At 41.9% G+C, this 17426-nt stretch overlaps 1 long non-coding RNA gene across 1 annotated transcript; it reads left to right on the top strand.

The window, feature by feature from the left end:
- Positions 1-1718: 1718 nt before the first annotated feature.
- Positions 1719-7310, top strand: LOC123329661. Its single transcript, XR_006545171.1, has 2 exons — positions 1719-1970; positions 7206-7310. It is a non-coding gene; the product is annotated as an uncharacterized LOC123329661 (long non-coding RNA).
- The last annotated feature ends 10116 nt before the right edge of the window (positions 7311-17426 follow it).

Genomic DNA, 17426 nt, shown 5'->3' with positions numbered 1-17426 from the left:
ACTTATAAGAAATAAGTGCTGGGTTGGCCAAAAGTTCACTCTGGCTTTTCCATAAGATGTTATAGAAAACTCAAATGAAATTTTGGCCAACACAAATGCTAGCCATGTAATGTATGTAACATGATAAATAAAATTAACACCACCATGCATTATATATGAAAGTTATTAAGAGGGTAAATTCTAAGGGTTCTCATCACAAGGAAAAATTTTTTCTCTGTTTCTTTAATTTTGTATCTATATGAGATGATGGATGTTCACTAAACTTATTGTGATAATCATTTCATTATATATGTAAGTCAAATCGTTATGCTATACACCTTAAATTTATACAGTCCTTTGTGTCAATTACATCCCAATAAAATGGGGGAAAACAATCAAACAACAAACACAAACAAACCAACAGAAACAGGGGGAGGACTGAATTGGACCTGAGGCCCACAGTTTTTTGACCCCTGAGCTTGTACAGGGTATTTGTACATTTTTAAGGCTTATTCCATTCCTGGGGCCACACTTTGGCTCCTACAGCCCAATTCATTTGGGAATTGCTGCTTTTCCTCCCTACCTCCTTTCCTGATACATTTATATTTTGAGTGTCTCTATTTTCCCCATGAAAACTTCACCAGCTTCTCCAACCTATACTACTCAACTGAGTTTTCTGGAGCCCTGTGGCATTTAGAGTTAGTACCCCAGAATTTAGAATATAGTTGTTTCGTGAAAATTAATTTTCTTCTCCTGAGAATACTGTAGATCCTTGAGGGAAGAAAACAAGTCTCACATTGATATATGTTTCCTTCAACTCTGCTATTATAGGATGGTACATAATAAGTGTTTGATAAATATTTGCTAATTGATTTGTTGACTTACATCCATAACAGTGCGTATTTGTTCCTTGCTGTGTAGTAGGCCATAATGGCACCCCTGAGATGTCCCTGACCCACTCCTTGTAACCTATGGATGTTACCTTACATCATGATAGAAAGTTTGCCATAATTAAGAATATAACATGTTAAGACTATAACTCAACATGCAAAAAACAAAGATCATGGCATTTGGTCCCATCAGTTCACGGCAAATAGATGGGGAAACAATGGAAACAATTACAGACTTTCTTTTTTTGGGCTCCAAAATCACTGCAGATGGTGACTGCAGCCATGAAATTAAAAGACGCTTGCTCCTTAGAAGAAAAGCTATGACCAACCTAGAGAGCACATTAGAAAGCAGAGACATTATTTTGCCAACAAAAGTCCATCTAGTCAAAGCTGTGGTTCTTCTAGTAATCATGTATGAATGTGAGAGTTGGACTAGAAAACTCTTGCGCGTTCCTTGGACTGCAAGGAGATCCAACCAGTCAATCCTAAGGGAAATGAGTCCTAAATATTCATTGGACGGACTGATGCTGAAGCTGAAACTCCGATACTTTGGCTCTCTGATGCAAAGAACTGACTCACTGGAAAAGGCCCTGATGCTGGGAAAGATTGAAGGCAGGAGGAGAAGGGGAGGACAGAGGATGAGATGGTTGGATGGCATCACAAACTCGATGGACATGAGTTTGAGAAAGCTTTGGGAGTTAGTGATGGACAGGGAAGCCTGGCGTGCCGCCATCCATGGGGTCGCAGAGTGTCGGACACCACTGAGCGACTGAACTGAACTGAAGTTAAGAATCTTGAGATGAGATTACCTTGGATTATCTGGGTGGGCCCCTTGTAATCACAAGAGTACTTATAAAAGTGAAGCAGAGGAGTCAGATGACAGAAGCAGAGAGACAGGGAGAATGTGATTTGAAAACGCTCTACCACTGGCTTTGAAGATGGAGGCAAAGGGCCGTGAGTCAAGGGCCTCTACAGGCTGCTTCTGGAAGCTGGAAAGGACAAGAAAACAGATACTTTCTCGGAGACTTCATAAGAACCAGGACTGCTGGAACCTTAACTTCATCCCAGTGAAATATATACAGAATTTTGGCCTCATGAACTGTAAGTTTGTGTTGTTTAAAGCCATAAAGTGTGTGCTAATTTGTTACAGGAATAATAGGAACCTAAGACCCTCTGTGATGGGAAAATATTAAATGATTAAAAACACCAAGAAACATTTCTGTACCCATCTCTGGATGCCACGGCTGGTCCCCAAGCACAGCTTTGAGAATTTATTCTCCAATGAGGAGGAAGATCTAAAGTAGGTGGTGAGAAAAAACCCTAGAAGCATGTATTTGTTTATAGGAAGAAATTTCCTAGTGACATTCTGTATTTAAGCTATTTTTCAAGATGCATTAGAAAGTGATTGGTCCTAGAGATGAGGGTTTAAGACCCAGCTCTGTCATTTGCTATGTGACCTTGGACAAGTCACTTAATCTATTTAGCAGTACAGCCTTACAGCTCCAAAGGGTATAGGAGATCTACCCAATCCCATTTAATTGGCCCCAAGGAGGCAAGTCTAGCCTCTGTTCATTTGGATTTAGTAAGACATTTACTATAAGCTTGCAATAAAACTATCCAGTAAGAAACCCAAGGGGCTGCTCTGTCTTACAGACAGCTGAGGTACTCAAGGTACAGAGCTGCTATGCAACTTTGAGACCTCTTTCTGCAGGGGAGACACTGCGATTACTCCAAACCATGCTACCAGGTCCAAGACCCAACAGCTAGGTGATTATTTTCAGAAAGATGGGTTAGAGGTTTGTTCTGTTTCGGTTTTGCTTTTTTGAGCTATCCTCGTAGATTAATCACAAAGGCCCTATAGGCACACCCTGGGTTTCTAGTATTGTCATTTTTGTGATCTTAACAATAATAGTAATAATAATGGCAGGTTTCTATGAATAATAACATTCTGCTACCTGTCCAAGGCCCGTCCTTCTCTTGTATTCCCAGTGTTTTACTCCATCAGTTCTCCCCATTTTCCCTTGCATTATCAAACATGGATCACACTCAAGTTCTCCATACATTAGCAAGTGAAAACAAAGAGGTAAATACTTTTTTGGAACTTTGTTACCTATGTGAACTACTGACTGACCTATTTCTTCCTTCCTTTTATCCAACTGCTCCAAATGCTATCTACTCTCACAACTTCCTTATGTTACCATCTACGAACTCTTGAACATCTTTCTTTCTGGTTCCCATTCTAAACAATTAACTTGAATTATACACTACACAACTGAACCTCTCTTACTTGACACCTTCAAAGCCCCTCGACGTTCTTCATTTATTCTGACTTCTCTGCTGTGCATAATTGGCCTCTCCTTGTAAATATCACCTCCTTTAGTTTGGGTGACTGTTCCCTATTCTGATTATTCTCCTACATTTGTAAACTCTTCTTCTATGCCCTTTGTTCTTGACTTTCCCTCTTCTCCTTGTCCCTAGCTATGGCTGGTCACCCGGTCCTGAACTTAGCACTCCTCTTCTCCCACCATCCTTTCTCCTTGAGCAATCTCCTCTATTCTTGTGGCTTCACCATCATCCACATGCTACTAACTCCACTTCTGACCACTATTCCAATTTCCATTTCCACTTTTCCAAATGCACTGTGGTTATCTCCACATGGATGTTCACATGACATACCGAAATAAGTCAAAATGTGAACTAATGTTCACTTCTCTCAAAACTGTACAGAGTGATGATTAAGAACATGGCTTTTCAAGTTTTATAGGCTTGCATTCCAGTGTCAGCTTCTCTCTACTTTAGCTGTATAACCCAAAGAAATTTACTTTTGTGTCTGTATTTCCTCATCTGTGAGATGGGGAAAATAGCAGTACCTACCCCACAGAGTTCCTGAGAAAGCTAAAAGAGAGAATGAACCCAAATTGTCATTCTTAGTGCCTGGAAAATAGTTTTGGTTCAATAAATATGAGTGCCGTTACTGCACCTGTTACCCTTCTTTTTGTCAGTCACCCTAAGTTGGTCATTCTTCACGTCACCATACACCCAATCAATTGTTAAGTATTGTAAATTCTTCATTAATAACATGTCTTGTTTCTATTTCCTGCTTTTCACGTGATCGGCTATTTCATTAGGACCAACTACAGCTTGCTGTCCAATACCTTCACCTTTTTCTCTCCATCACTTGCATTCTATCCTTTCTTTTTGAAGAACAGATTCAATGTGTCATTTTTCTGACCCAAACCTTCAATGACTTCTTATCACATAATGAATAATTGGCATTCAAAGCTCTCCAGGATTATGTTTTTACCTACTTTCCCAGAATTATTTCCAACAACTGTCCTATAAACATCTCATACTCTACCTAAACTTACTGCATCACAAATAATTATCTCGCTTTTCTGACCCTGTACCCTTGGTTTTGTGAGTCCTGTCTCCAATGCTGCCATTTCTGGTTCCTAAAATTCCAGCCTCCATTTGAAGTTCAAGTGAAATGGAATTAGCTCCGACTTAGTGATTCTTAAACATTTTGAATTATGACCTCCTTAAAAATCTGATGAATATATAGATTTTCTTCAGGAATGATGAAAATGAGCCAACAGAACATCTGCATATGATTTCAGAGGTTCATAGACCCTCTCCTCCATTCCTTTTTGCTGATCATTGAATTACAGTTTATTTTAAAATTATGTGGTATTTTTTGACTGCTAAATTCTTAAAGCATAAGGTATCTCTTTCATAGAACTCAGCATGTTATTCCCTGTATTTCAGTTTCAACACTGGCTTTCCTTAACTTCTAGAAAAATGCTTTCTTTATTGTTGTTATTATTATGTGTATATGTGTGTGCTATTTAATGAGATTCAAAGATCATCAACATTAGAATCATAAGAGATTCCTGGGTGCAACTCCAGGTCTCCTAAATTAAGATGCCATGGGCAAGGGACCCAGAAACACTTTGCTGTAAGCTGCCCCATTGACATACTCGTGAAATCTTGATCTCATTCTATGCCTGAGCTAGCATCACAGATGCACAGGATGTACAGAAACAGCCTTGGTTCCCCCACTCCCAACCCTTTTGGTCTGATGTGACCAGGAACTGTCATGCACACATTACTTCTCCTGCTATTTTCCATCAGTTTAATTGGATTATGTCTACACTGGCACCTTCTGGATTTGAGACAAGGAATGTTATGTGCTTGAGAGTATTTATCTAGGTCCCTGGCTCCTTCTCTGCAGATGACTTGTTCTTTCCAAATCCCTATCCTGCATTGGTGAAGTGGTTTCTGCTTAGTCTTAACTTGATATGTTAACACACAGTTTGGAAAATTCCAGCAAGTCTCCTAATGGAGCTTGCCTGAATTATGATAGCAATTTGGTAAATGCCTTATCGTCTCTCTCTGACTGTGAAGTTCTTAAGCGTAGACTAAACCAATTTCCAGGTTTGGCATAGCCATTGTATTGCTTTATTTTACCCAGACAGATGAGGTCTCTTTCTTCTCCCTCCCCATCCCAGAAAAGCCAGAAAACAGTCAGCTTCCTTTTCTCCTATCTACAACCTGACCATTTAAAAATTCTCACCTCTTTCTTGAAGCTCTTCCTGAGAAGTTCTATGTACATTGATTTCTCCCCTTCTGAACTGCCCAGGGCACTTCTGGTCTATTCCAAAGATTCCTTTTTAACCTGTGATTATATTATATAAGTAGTATGGCATAATAGTTAAGTTTATGGGCTCTGATTCAAGCATGCTAGGTTCTAAAACTCAACCCTAATACTGCATAACAGGTCTTAGCTCTGAGACTTAGTTCAACATCTGTAAAATAGAAGTAATATAATACCTACTTCGTGGTGTTTTATGAGAACTCAATGAGATAATGCATATAAAGCCCTGATCATATGCTCTGGATATAGTAAACACTCAATAAATGTTACTTTTAGAGTGATGCTGTGTATAAATCAGAGTAGGCCAAGTTATGCTATGGTAACGAGTAACCTCAAAACATTGCTTCTCATAGAAACAAAAGGTTATTTCTCACCCATGTTACATATCTCCTGTAGCCCAGTTAGGAGTCAAACTCCATATTGCTATGCTCTGGGAACCAGGCTGACAAAGGAGTTATTGTTGGAACATTGCCAGACATTGCAGTAAAAGGAAAGAAACCTATGGTAAAGCAAGAATTAGCTCCTACAACTTCTGCCTGAAATTGACGCATGACAATTTCCAGTAAATTTCGCTGGCCAAAGTCACAAGGCAGGGTCTGACTTCAATGGGGCAAAAAAGAATAATTTCCCCTCAGGAAGGGAAGAGGAAGAAAGTTATCTTTTAAGACTTTCATGTATTTCAGTTTTCCATCATCTGTTATTTGACTGACATATCTTTTGTGTCCCTTAAAGTTGAGCGCATAGTAGGAAGCAAGTATATATTTTATTGATGGATAGTAGGTGTTCATCATGTCTCTACATTTTGAATTGAGCTGAATGATTGAAGGAGAAATTCCTCTGTGATATATAGCAAGTGTCTGAAAATGTCAACTGATGAATTGACAGCAAAGGATCAGAGATCCCCATTTCTCTAAAACAAATGAAACCATCCACCTGGCACAATTTTTTTTTTTAATGTTTAACTTGAGAACTGTCCAAGACCACATTTTACTCAAAATTTCTTATTAGTTGTCTGCAAAATCTAGGATGTTGCCGTCATTTTTACATTTAGATCCACGAGTGTAAGACACACAAAATTTTTTATTTCTTCCTGAGTCCTGGCCAGCAATTAGCACCCAATGTCTTTAAGTTACCTTCAGATAAACATGTGGTCAAAACAGATAGGCATCCAGTAGATACAGCTTCCTGCTCTTATAAAAGATGATTCTCTATTTAAATAAATAAGTGTTACAGAGAGATGTGGATAGTGCAAAAGCACAAGTCTTTAAAGAAAATAAAATCCCCCAGGAATTTTTGTGTATCTCTGTAATAATTTATTATTATCGATTATCTTGCCCGGGTTTTATCCCTAACCTTGAGTACACTTCTTTCAAGTCACTTTCAGTCTTGAAACTTAGAGTCAAAATTCTTTCCTGGGGCATATTTGTGGCGCCAGTGCTTCTGTGTCTTCACTAGATATGAAGGTCCCTGGAGTCTTTCTTCTGCCAACAGCAGATTAAGACTCTGTTGGGAGAGTCTTTTGCTTCTCATGAGTTTTCTTCCTCAGTCGGCAGTGATCAGACGTCTCACATGACCTAACTACCAAGTTCTTCCATCTTAGCACTAGAAAGAAATTTCCAGCAGGAGAAAGCTGTCTCCTTTCAAGTTCCCTACTTGTAACTTACCTTCTTCTTTATCCATAGGGCAGAATCCCAAATGGGAGTAAAACACTTAAGGCTGCTGGTCTGGGGTGGCAGGATCCAGGAGGAAGATCAAAGGGCTTCATAAAATAAAAGGTTGCCAACCTATTTACTAACTCATTTTTTCTTTCCTTTCTTCCTCACTTCCTTCTTTTATTCTTATCAATATTTTGACTGAATTATGTGTAAATCAAAATTTGAATTGACTCCCTTTAGCAACCAGCTCTTTTACAACCTGCTTTTGATACAGAGTGCCTGCCTTTAAAAGCTCCATGTCTCTTTCCCATGCAAGCCTGTAGCAAAATATATCACTATTTAAATATACTTATAACTATCTTACTTTCTATTACAAGTCAGGAGAGCTAGAATGAAGAATTTTCCACTTTTCTTTTTTACTGTAGTATCGCCAGAGATTAACAAATTTTATGCCATGTGGAAGGTCTCCAGTAAATAACTGTAGGCGAAAGCATGAATGAATAGCATGGTGATGAACAGACACTGAGCCCAGGCAAAATTACTGAGTTCAAAAGTTCTGTAACTTTTTTCTAACTCAATTTTCTTATCTGTGAAATGGAACATTACCATTTGGCATAGTCAAGGTTTAGCTACAGATAAATAAAACAGTTGAGGTATTCTGAGCAGAAAAGGATTGAGTACAGGAATCAGGTGCTTTCAAAACTGTTGAATGATGAGAGGAGCAGGCTCTAGGCTCAGCTTCTACAAATAAGTTCCAAAATACCACCACTGTGTGTGCTTGGTCGTTTTAATCATGTCCAACTTTTTGTGACCCTATAGACAGTAGCCCTCCAGGCTCCTCTGTCCAAGGAATTCTCCAGGCAAGAACACTAGAGTGGGTTGCCATGCCCTCCTCCAAGGGGTCTTCCTGACCCAGGGATCAAACCCATGTCTCCTGCTGTCTCCTGCATTGCAGGAAGATTCTTTACCCAATGAGCCACCTGGTACTGACCCACTAAGAGAACTCTCACACATCTACCATCAGAAAGCTGGGGAAGCAAGAGGTTGCTGTCTTAAGTTCTGAACTCAAGATCAGATCATCTTATTAATAGATGGAATTCCAAGAATCAGGAAGTCACCAGAATTCTTGGCCCCAAGATCACCTGAGATGGAGCAATCTAAAGCAATCATTACAACTGCAAGTTTTAGGGTCAAACTATTATACAAACTGGATCTGTCACAAGGAATAAATGGCTCATTTACCTCTCCTTGTCTCCCTACCTAACTCATCAAGGAGTTCAAGTGTCAAGAAACCTGACTGGATAAACCAGAACTGCATCCAGACTGCAAAGCATCCTGGGAAATCTATCTTCAGCTTTTCAGCCACTGTAGTACAGGAAGTAATCCTAGGAGTGGGTTCAGTGGACATTGAGCAGGCCAGGCTATAGTTCCCCATCCGCTCCTGCCACAGGACTTCAGTAAATGAAAAGGCTTCAGCAGAGTGCTTGAACATAAGGGGCATTCACTCAGTGTTACTTGTTATTATTTTACCTAAGAAGATCTGTCATATTGGCTTGTATAGTGATCCTTCATATATATTTTGTGAGCATTACAGGCACTGAGTAGCAAGTTTAGTGAATGAATCTTGTAAAAAATTATTTTATGCTTTTTAGTACTGGACATTAGCAGAATCTGTACACCCTTCCCCATGTCCCACATTCTTGGCTCTCTTCAGATGACTGAAGGTGAAGGTAAAACCTTTTTTTCCAGTCTTCTGGCCAAATGTTGCAGTGCTCCTGCTGGGGGCTTCCCCACAGCTCACCCTCCTGGAATCCAAAGGACGTGCAGTTTGGTTGATTGCTTCAAGCTGCAGTTATCTCGGGGACTTCCCAGGTGGCTCAGTGGTAAAGAACCTGCCTGCCAATGCAGGAGCCGCAGGAGTTGCAGGTTTGACCTTCCTGGGTCAGGAAGGTCCCCTGGAGAAAGAAATGGCAACCCACTCCAATGTTCTTGCCAGGATAATCCCATGGACAGAGGAGACTGGTGGGCTACGGTCCATTGGGTTGCAAAGAATCAGACATGACTGACGTGCATAAGATTATCTCCAATTTTGTCCTTTGTGTTTTAGGGGCAGACAGTGTAGGCATGCATGTTTCTTTGTGTGTACGTGTTTCTTTTGTGTGTCCATCTACTATACTCTCCTCAATCAGATATCTTTTCTTCTCTGGGATCAATTCCAGATCTTTCCTTCTACTCTTCTAAGAGCAAGTTCTCTGAGGACATTTTTTTCATGTCAGTCAAGTCAATCCTTAATATTTTAGGTGTATCATCTACATGCTAGTTCCTATTCTAGATCCTATAGATCAAGGGACTTAATGGTTCATTTAGGAAAACCTGTGTGGTGCTCTAGCAACACAAATAGAGAAATCAAAGCCTTATTTCAGTTGAGGATCATGGAGGCTGTCTCTGAAAATAAAAGTATAAACTGAGAACTAAATGAAAAAAGATGAATGAGAGTTAGCCAAGTGACATGGGCTTAAGGCATCAAAAGTATAACCTATAGAAGGAAAGGGGTGAAGCTTTCACTAGGGGTGAAGTTAGTGGTAAATGACCCATCTCCCAAAGCAGGAGACATAAGAGACTCAAGGTTCAATCCCTGAGTTGGGAAGATCCCCTGGAGGAGGGCATGGCAACCCACTCCAGTATTCTTGCCTGGAAAATCCCATGGACAGAGAACTCTGGCAGGCTACAGTCCATAGGGTTGCAAAGAGTTGGCCACAACTGAAGTGACTTAGCACACATGCATACATGGAAGGAAAGAAATATGCATAAGGATATCTCCCCTGCACACACAGATAAATTAGTTGTTAAAAGATTGTTCAGAGAAGTGAGTGGAGGGTCAAGTTACTGTTCCTCCACTCCTTGTCTGCTGTTGAATGCAGTCTTGTTGGGACTGTCAGGCTAGGTGTCCTGCCCTTCCATGACCGAGTTGTGAGCCGATGAAACAATCTAGGCCAATCAGATACTTTCCCTGGAATTTGAATCTTAAGTGGATTGAAAAAGAGCCTGGAAAAGGCTCAAGTTTTCATCATGGTAGTGGTTCTCAGCCATCCATCATTTTAAGATACATTGGTTTCTATCCTTTCTGAGGTTCCGCCCTCCCCCCCCCCAATTCTATGAGATACCCCATGTTCACTAATAAATTTTATTTTTTACCCAAGTTGATCTCTGGTGGCTTGCAACTAAGAAACTTTATGAGATAAAAGAAGCAAAATTTTTTTGCTAAAAAAAGTCTTTGATAACAGATTGAAGAGAAAAGTAAGAGCTCAAGGGCAAAGGGAACTGGAGACTAATAAACAAAATCTATCCTTAAAGTGTTCTACATTAAAAATCCATAAAGCACTGGAAAATTAGGAGAGAACAGAAGAGGGGAAAATTCAGCTGAACCACGTGGTGAGGTTGTCTGTACTCCTGCAAAGAAGACCTCCTCTCTCTCTAAACATTTGTCTCCAAAGCATTTTTCTACACTAGAAAATGCTGAATATGAACAGACTTTCAAGTATATGGAGGGGGTGGGGCAATTGAAATGGGCAAAAGGATTGAGTTCCACATTTGCATTGTCCTGGCATAAAGCAATGACAACTTGTGTGAAACTGAGAGAAATTCAAAGCTTATGGTAACTGAGAGGCAGAGAGAAGCACGAGACTATAAGCCTGTCTATGAATTTTCAAGTATACTTCTAAAGGGCCATGGAATAGGAATCTGACCCAAACTTATTCGGGCTTTCTGAAGACAGAATGACCCATAGTTGACATCTCTTAGTCCATCTGTGACTTTGGAGAAAAGCCTGATGGACGATGCAACAACATCTTAATGGAAGACACTTTGCATGATGGGATTACGTGTGATTTGTATTTTATTTAGTGTGCATGCTAAGGCACTTCAGTCGTGTCCAACTCTTTGTGATCCTATGGACTGAAGCCTGCCAGGCTTCCCTGTCCATGGGGATTCTCCAGGCAAGAATACTGGAATTGGTTCCCATGTCCTTCTCCAGGGAATCTTCCCTACCCAGGGATCAAACCTGTGTCTTTTATGTCTCCTGCATTGGCAGGCAGGATCTTTACCACTAGCTCTGTCTTTTCATAAATTCCAAAATTTCAACAATAAACTATAATGGGAGAACTAGTATTTAAAGTATGATTAAATACACAATCCTTTTAGCTCACATGACTGCTGTGAGGACCAAATTACATAATGTCTAAAATATTCATAATTCTATGTTCAGTGCTGGCGCTGTTTACAGAGCCCATCCTGGATGCAAGGTTGCAGAGGAACAGCCTTACTGACTGGGTAGAGGTGGTTTGATGCTTTCTCCATTCTCCTTCCAAGCTCTGTTGCCTCCTCAGCACCATGATTGTCTCCAAAGGTGCTGTCATAATGCAAACATGTTGGGGGTACTCCTACCCTGAGTAACTGTTGTTACCTGCAGGGTGTGAACCAGCATACTTCTACCTACTCTTGAAAGAGATACCTGGCAGGTTGGAGAAGCCTCTTATAGCCACTCAACCAAGACAGGCTTCTCTGACATCCAGCACCCAGGACGACATAGCGAGGACAATTTTTTGTATGACAAGGCCAGGCCAAATCAGCACTGGTCACCGCAAATGGCCAGTAGGTCTTCAGGCCTTTGCAGCATGCAGAGGGTGCCCCTCTAGCTGCGTTTCTTTGATGAAGTCCTGGGAACAGTGGGCCCTATGCTGGGGTTCCTGATTATGACCTGGGACGCCACTGACCTCATAGGAGCAAGCCTCTGGGGGCCACTATCAGACCCTGAAATCTTGCCACCAATATTTTGGGGTATGAACAGCCTTGAGAACTCTGAACAATTTCATCCATGATGGCTTATATTAAAGACTTAGAAGCAGCCAGCTAGATCAAGGAGAGTTCAGATATCTTCAACTGAGGAGCGGGCAGCTCAGCTCAAGTCCAAGTCCATCTCCTTTGTCTATTAGTTCCCTAGACTTTGGGGGAAAACATTCATTGTCACCTTATTTGCAGTTTCATGCTGCTTTGTGAATACCTCATTTGTAGCATTTATCACACTCTGTGGAAGTATACATATATATGTATTTATCTTTGCTCAGAGGATTATGGGCTCCCAGAGAATAAACCCTGTCCACCCATCACAGTGCCTGACGTGTAATAGCCTCAGTCACTGTCCATGAAGTAAATGATTTCCTCATCTCTTCATTCAACAAGTATGTGTTGCGTATCTGCGCCGGGCCAGGTGCTGTACAAGGCACTTGGGACGTGGTGATGAATGAGACAAAGAGCAGCCTCCATGGAGCTTACCTTCTTGTGGGGGATGACAGGGGAATGCAAACACATTGTCATTAATAACTGTCAAATATCAGTGGGTGTCTAGAAGATAAACGATGCCAGGTGGAAGGGAGCACTCCTTCAGATTGAGTAGCCTGGAGAGGCCTCTGTAAGCTGTTCACATTTGAGTAGATGCTGAGGCAGTGTGTCCTGAGTAGAGGAAATAGCAAGAAGGGAGGCTTCAGGGAGTAACCCTGAAGTCTCCTGGGGCCAGCAAGGAGCCTGGACAGGGAATGGGAGAGTACTAGGAGGCAGGATTCAGGGGACCCATGGGGGCTGGATGATGCAGGGTCATAGACCGAAGGCTGGATTCTACCCTGAATGAGCAGATGAGCCATTGGAGATTTCTGAGCAGGTGAATGATGTGATCTGATTAGTGTTTCAAATTGCTTTGTGAGAATTAATCGGAGAAGTTCAAGGGTACAAGCAGTGAGAGCAGTAAGGAGGTGATTATTAGACCAAAGAGATGTTGAGGGATTTGCTTGGATGATCATGCCCTGGACCGTGCAGATACAGAGCATGGTCAGGTGAAGGATATATTTGACTATTTTTAGGCTGCAGGAAGAAGGCAGGCTCTTAGCTGGACAAGAATTTAGGGCTGAAAACAACAGAGTCCAGTTTGCAGCATGATGATGGAAATCTGGGCGAGGCAAGAGATGAACAGCATCCAATGATCAGAGCAGATGTATCAGCCTAGCTGTCTGGCCCCTCCTTGAAGCAGGATGAGAAAGCTGGGGACTGGAGGGCACCATGACATCTTAGCCAGGGCCCATGCTGCCCCCACCACACACTTTCCCCAAAGCCTCACCAGGTGGAGAAGGGACTGGGATTCTGGCAACAAGAAGTGCTGAGATCATCACCTCAGCTCCAGCAGCTGCTGCGTCTCCACTGACCTCCTCCCCAGAGGACAAAGTGTCAGAGCAGAGATAACGCCACCGCCCCAAGCCCAGCCTGCTTCTCCCGTGCTGACGGGAACAGGAACATGGTTTTCTTGGGGAGGAGGACACCTTCTGTTGTCTCCTGGGCTCTCTACAAACAGCTGGCTGTGCGTTTTTGTGTGTGTGTGTGTGGAAGTTGGCCCTGGTGCTGAGCACCCAACCTCAGGGCTGAGTCCCACTCCCTGGACCGAGTGCCCCAGCTCCTGAGTGTCATTTTTATTTACTCGCCATTGCTGAGGGCTGCCGGGGAACAGCAACAAAAGTGCTCACGTAAGGGTCTGAGGAGATTTATTCCACTTTCATCTTAGTGCTCGTTAAAAAAGCATGTAAAAAAGGCTGCTGGGAGGTGATCCAGAGCAGACCTAGCTGAGAGAGTGCAAAACTCCTACACGGAAACTGCCAAGGGGTATTTACGACCATCAGAGTAAGGCCAGATGGCGCCACCGCCTAGCAGCCAGGGCCCAGAGAAATCCAGGCAAATGTCCCCAGCATCTTTCCAGCATTACCTCACACACCTACTTCACAAAAACCTTTTCCTTCCAATCGGCCGTGGCCTCAGCATTGTACCCACAAAGATGCACTCATTTCCTGCACCCCTTCCCTCACCTGAAGTGTCCTCATAGTCTCCCTAAACCTTTCCCATCCTTGAAGACACACACTTAATCCCACCATTAGCAGCCTGCCCTCCCTGGTTTGGTTTCCGTTAAACTTCCTGTGCATGTGTGCTAAGTCGCTTCAGTCATGTTCAACTCTTTGCCACCCTTTGGACTGTAGCCCACCAGGCTCTTCTGTCTATGGGATTCCCCAGGCAAGATTACTGGAGTGGATTGCAAGATCCTCTTCCAAAGGATCCCCATGACCCAGGGATTGAACCCATGTCTCCACATTGGAAGGCAGGTTCTTAGCCACTAGCACCACCTGGGAAGCCCCAAGTGAAAGTGCTAGTTGCTCAGTTGTGTCTGACTCTTTGCAACTCCATGAACTTCGTGTAATAGACAGGAAGCCCGGACTTCCTGTAATGGACCCCAAAGACATCCGTGTCCTATTCCCATCAATCTGTGACTATGTTACCTTATGTGGCCAAAGGCATTTTGCAGCTGTGAGTAGGTTAAGGACAGGGAGACGAGTTGTATTATTTGGATGGGTCCAATTTAATCACACCTGTCCTTGTAAGAGGGATGTGGGAGGATTAAATCTGGTAAAAAGAGATGTGAACACAAAACCAGAGGTGGAAATGATGTGCTTTGAGGGTGGAGGGAGGGACCAGAAGCTAAGAAATGCAGGCAGCCTCTAGGTGCTCGGTGAGCTAGGGAAGTGAATGTGCCACTGAAGCCTCCAGTAGGAATGCAGCTGTACCAACACCTTGATTTTAGACTTCTGACTTTCAGAAATGTAGAAGAATACATTGGTATTGTTTTAAGCCACTAATTTTGAAACAATTTGTTAAGCAGCCATAGGAAGCTAGAGCATTCTCCCTTTTCTGAACCTGCCTCTGCCCTTCAGTTTGCTATTTCATCACCTTTGACTCTCACTATTCCCAGATCTACTTCTTGTCTCTTCAACTGGCCTGGATGCCCCCAGAAACTCAGGAGACACAACTCACGTAGCTTGTACTTGTCCTTGGCATTTAACATAGGGTTGTGGCTCAGAGGTTAAAGCGTCTGCCTGCAATGCAGAAGACCTGGGTTCGATCCCTGGGTCTGGAAGATCCCCTGGAAAAAGAAATGGCAACCCACTCCAGTATTCTTGCCTGGAGAACCCCATGGATGGAGGAACCTGGTGGGCTACAGTCCACGGGATCGCAAAGAGTCAGACATGACTGAGCAACTTCACTTTCACTTTCACTTTAGCATGTATTGCACACTCCATTAGTACTTGGACAAGGAACCATGTCAAATGAGGGAAGCATCATAGAAGAATGGGAGCCGCTCAGGCAGCAAGTGGGTATACATTTCATCCCTGCCTGGCCCGCTAAATGTGCTCTTATATTCAAGAACTTTCTTAGGGCTTCTGTGGCCCAGGCACCATTCGAGGTTTAGAAATATAATGGTAAGCTGGACAGGAGGTTCACAGGTGAGTGGGAAGGACAAATAGGCAATAACAGTGAAATGTGTGCTTGGGAAGCTATGGGAGGTGGGCAGAAGCAACTAATTAGTCTGTAGAATCAAGGAAGTCTTCCTAGAGTAAGTGACATTGAAGGTGAGATCAGGAGGATAAGTAAGAGTGCTGAGAGAGCAGAGAGTGTGATGGGATGGGGGCATAAAAAATAATGTGCTAAAAAACACAGAGGAAGAGATTTGACACTAATGTTCATGGCAGTATTATTCACAGTAACCAAAAGACAGAAGCAACCCAAGTGTTCATTGATGTATGACTGGATAAGCACAATATGGGATATACATACAATGGAGTATTATTGTCTTTCTAAAAGGAAGGAAATAACGACACTGCTACAACATGAATGAAACTTGAGGAAATAATGCTATGTGAAATAAGTCAGTGACCAAAAGAACAGATATTGCATAATTCTATTCATGAGGTACTTAGTAGACTAGTCATATTCACACAGGGGAAAAGCAGAATAGTGGTTGGCAGGTGCTGGGGGAAGGAGGGGTGAGGTTTATTGTTTAATAGGCTCAGAATTTCAGTTTTGCAAAATGAAAAAAAGTTCTGTGGATAGATGGCGGTGATGGTTGTCCAACAGTGTGAATGTACTTAATGTTAACTTCATACATTTTAAAAAGGTTAAAATGGTACTTTTATTTTTAAATATTTTATTGCAATTAAAATATAAATTCAAACCTGGACTGGCGATCTATTTCACATATGTTAATATACATGTTTCAATGCTATTGTGTCAAATCATCCCACCCTCGCCTTCTCCCACAGAGTCCAACAGTCTGTTCTTTACATCTGTGTCTCTTTTGCTGTCTTGCATATAGGGTCATCGTTACCATCTTTCTAAATTCCATATATATGTGTTAGTATACAGTACTGGTGTTTTTCTTTCTGACTTACTTCACTCTGTATAATAGGCTCCAGTTTCATCCACCTCATTAGAACTGATTCAAATGTATTCTTTTTAATGGCTGAGTAAAATTCCATTGTGTATATGTACCACAGCTTTCTTATCCATTTGTCTGCTGATGGGCATCTAGGTTGCTTCCATGTCCTGGCTATTGTAAACAGTGCTGCGATGTACATTGGGGTACACGTGTCTCTTTCAATTCTGGTCTCCTCGGTGTGTATATCCAGCAGTGGGATTGCTGGGTCCTATGGCAGTTCTATTTCCAGTTTTTTAAGGAATCTCCACACTGTTCTCCATAGTGGCTGCACTAGTTTGCATTCCCACCAACAGTGTAAGAGGGTTCCCTTTTCTCCACACCCTCTCCAGCATTTATTGCTTGTAGACTTTTTGATGGCAGCCATTCTGACTGGTGTGAGATGGTACCTCATTGTGGTTTTGATTTGCATTTCTCTGATAATAAGTGATGTTGAGCATCTTTTCATGTGTTTGTTAGCCATTTGTATGTCTTCTTTGGAGAAATTTCTGTTTAGTTCGTTGGCCCATTTTTTGATTGGGTCATTTATTTTTCTAGAATTGAGCTGCAGGAGCTGCTTGTATACTTTTGAGATTAGTTCTTTGTCAGTTGTTTCATTCGCTATTATTTTCTCCGATTCTGAAGGCTGTCTTTTCACCTTGCTTATAGTTTCCTTCATTGTGCAAAAGCCTTTAAGTTTAATTGGGTCCCATTTGCTTATTTTTGCTTTTATTTCCATTTCTTTGGGAGATGGGTCATAGAGGATCCTGCTGTGATTTATGTCAGAGAGTGTTTTGCCTATGTTTTCCTCTAGGAGTTTTATGGTTTCTGGTCTTACATTTAGATCTTTAATCCATTTTGAGTTTATTTTTGTGTATGGTGTTAGAAAATTTTTTAGTTTCATTCTTTTA

This window comes from Bubalus bubalis, chromosome 16 (assembly GCF_019923935.1).
Source record: "Bubalus bubalis isolate 160015118507 breed Murrah chromosome 16, NDDB_SH_1, whole genome shotgun sequence".
Lineage (NCBI taxonomy): Eukaryota > Metazoa > Chordata > Mammalia > Artiodactyla > Bovidae > Bubalus > Bubalus bubalis.
The sequence above is the reverse complement of the archived record's forward strand: the minus strand, read 5'-3'. Positions and strand labels throughout refer to the sequence as shown.